Here is a 3,401-nt window from a genome sequence, read left to right as displayed (position 1 = left end):
CTGCTATTGCTGCTGTTGCTGCTGCTACTTGTATAGTCTTATTCTATATACTTTTGCTGCTAGCTGCTGTTACTGTTTACTATTGCTGCTGCATTCATTGCTGCTGCTGCTGCTGCTGAGGCTACCATTGCCGCTGCCGCCGCCGCTGCCGCTGCTGCTGCTGCTGCTGCTGCTGGTTGCATGCGCAGCAGCAGCATCGGCTGTAGAAGTTTCTAAGTGTTTTGTTTGTTTTTTCTTTTATTTATTTATTTATTATTTATTTTTATTAATTTATTATTTAATATATAACAACTTTTATATTGTTGCTTGCTGCAGTGTGCTGCTGCTGCTGCTGCTGCTGCTGCTTTCACTGCTGTGTATACCGCTTGCAGCAGCAGCAGCAGCAGCAGCAGCAGCAGAGTGTGTGTATACATATAAATATAAATATAAAGAAGAAAAGAATTTCTTTTCTTTTTTTATTTATTTTTATTTATTATTTATTTATTTATTTATTTATTTATTTATTTATTTATTATTTTATTTTATTTATTTGCTGCTGCAGTGTATATACAGCGGGTTCTAGCGGGGCCCCTCATTTGCTGCTCTTCTTTGCTGCTGTGCTGCAGTACGATCAGCAGCAGCAGCAGCAGCAGCAGCAGCAGCAGCAAAGATCGGCTCTTTTTTCTATTTTATTATTATTTAATTCTTTTGCCTTTTCTTTTTCTTTTTCTCTTTTTTCTGTCTCTTTTATTTCTTGCTGCTGTCTCTTCTTCTTCTTCTTTTCTTCATCCCCTGCAGCAGCAGCAGCAGCAGCAGCAGCGGCAGCAGCAGCAGCAGTAGGGAAATAAAAAAAAGCAACAGTATTAGGGATATAATGTTTAGGGATATAATTGATAGTATAATAAGTTGCAGCAGCAGCAGCAGCAGCAGCAAATAAGCAGCAGCCGATGAGCATAAGGACAGGAGGAGCAGCAGCAGCAGCAGCAGATAAGGTCTTAATATAAATAAATCGTTAATAAAATAAATAAAGACATAAGAATTAATATAAGGAGGAGGAGCATCAGCATTTGCTGCAGTTGCTGCTGCTGCTGCTGCTGCTGCTGCTGCTGCATTCGTTATAAGAAGAGACCATTGGTCCTCCTCCCTCTTTCCTTATTTAGTTAATAAGATGGATCTATATGGAGGTAGATCTAGAGGGGGAGGAGGAGCAGCAGCAGCAACAGTACCTTCTTCTCGTGCAGCAGCAGCAGCAGCAGCAGGAGAAGGTAGCAGCAAAGTAGGTGTGGGGAGGCTGCTGCTGCGGCGTCCGCGCAGCAGCACGCATGCACAGTATTCAAGTATGTGGCAGGTGTTAGGGTTAGTGCAGCAGGAGGATCTATCTGCAGCAGCAGCAGCAGCAGCAGCACGTTGCTGTTTTGTATTATTATATGCAATAGAATTAGGTAGAGATATAACAGATAATAATAATAATACACAACCATCATCAGCAGCAGCAGATGCAGCAGCAGCAGCAGCAGCAGCAGCAGCAGCAGCAGCAGCAACAGCAGCAGCAGCAGGACCGCATGCATCCTCCTGTATCCCCCCAGCAGCAGGATCTATATCTGCTGCAGTGCAGCAGCACCCATCACATTATGCGCCATCCTTAGCAGCATCAACAGCAGGAGGTATATCTGATCCATTAGCAGCAGCAGCAGCAGCAGCAGCAGCAGCAGGTGCAGCAGGAGGTATACGTATATTAGCTATTAAGCCTCTTATAAAAAAATGTCCCTCTTCCTTGGAGAAAAAAAGAATAATTAATTCATTAAGGGATTTTATTTATAGCCAATTAATTTCTTCTCCTTTTATGCGTCATTTTATTCTTATTTATAAATATAAATCTTTTCTTAGACATTTTTCTCTATTTAGGCATAAACAACATATACAACATTATCTAGGTAGGTATATATATATATATCTAAACCCTAAACCCTAAACCCTAAACACTTATTTCCTCTTCTTATCAATTTTTCATCATTTATACTTCTTTTTCTATCCCTGTATTAGGGTTTATATTAGGGTTTATATTAGGGTTTATATTAGGGTTTATATTAGGGTTTATATTAGGGTTTAGGGAGGGTTTAGTATTATTAGGGTTTATATATTCGCATCATTAGGGTTTAAGGGAATTCATTATTGTATATATATATTTTTATTTTTTATTTATTTTTTTTTTATTTTTTTAGGGTTTAGGGTTTAGGGTTTAGGGTTTAGGGTTTAGGGTTTAGGGTTTAGGGTTTAGGGTTTGTGTGTATAGGATTGGGTCAATATGTGGCATTAATGAATGGCATAACACAAGTTAATGGTATGACGCCCTTAGAGGTAAGATTTGCTGATTGTATAGAAGGAGACAGTTGCTGCTGCTGCATGCAAGGAGGAGTACCTAATGCTGCAGCAGCAGCTGCTCCTGCTGCTGCAGCAACACCGGATAATTGCTGCAGCAGCGGCTGCTGCGGTGGATGCTGCATGCAAGGAGGTGACCCTGGTGGTGGTGGTTGCTGCTGCTGCAATGGGGGGACAGGAGGAGGACATACAGGAGCAGCAACAGGAGGAGGGACAGCAGCAGCAGCAGGAGACAATTGCTGCTCCTGCTGCTGCTGTCCCCCACAAGGTGTACAGACAGGAGGAGACACTTGCTGCTACCAAGGAGGAGACACCTCTAGGTCATTATATAAGTCTCCTCCTCGTTGCTGCACAGCAAGTGTCTCTCGTCTCTCTCGTGCAGGAGACACTGCAGCAGCAGCAACACATTTGCTGCAGCATAGCCATGCACCTGCTGCTGCTGCTGCTGCTGCTGCTGCAGCAGCAGCTACTGCTGCTGCAGCACAACCGGCTGCACCGGTGGCAGCAACACAGCAGCAGCAACACACTCTTAGTCATGCAGCACATACAGATGATGAACTTGACCACCACGAACAGCAGCAGCAGCAGCAGCAGCAGCAGCAGCATGAGCAGCTGCGTCTGCAGCTACAACTGCAGCAGCAACAGCAGCAACAGCAGCAGCAGCAGCAGCATACACCAAGACTAGGTAACCTAAGACGCAGCTACACTAATGCAACAGCAACAAACTCTAAGGATTAATTAATACAATATATTAACAGCAGCAGCAACAGCAGCAGCAGCAGCAGCAGCAGCAAGAGCTGTTGTTCCTGCTGCTGCTGCTGCAATACAGTAGCAGCAGCAAGAGCTGCTGCTGCTGCTGCTGCTGCTGTCGCAGCGTATAGAATAGAGCAGAAGGAGACAGAAGAGACACCATGAGGTGTCTCCTCTCTCTCCTCCTTGTGTCTCCTTTATCTACTGTCTCCTTCTTGTGTCTCCTTTTGTCTCTTTTTTTGTCTCCTTTTTCTTTTTTTCTTTTTTTTTTCTTTTTTCTTTTTTTTTTTGTT

The sequence above is a fragment of the Eimeria maxima genome, genomic scaffold (genome assembly GCF_000499605.1).
Source record: "Eimeria maxima Weybridge genomic scaffold, Emw_scaff686, whole genome shotgun sequence".
Classification (NCBI taxonomy): domain Eukaryota; phylum Apicomplexa; class Conoidasida; order Eucoccidiorida; family Eimeriidae; genus Eimeria; species Eimeria maxima.
Note: the sequence above shows the minus strand (reverse complement) of the source record.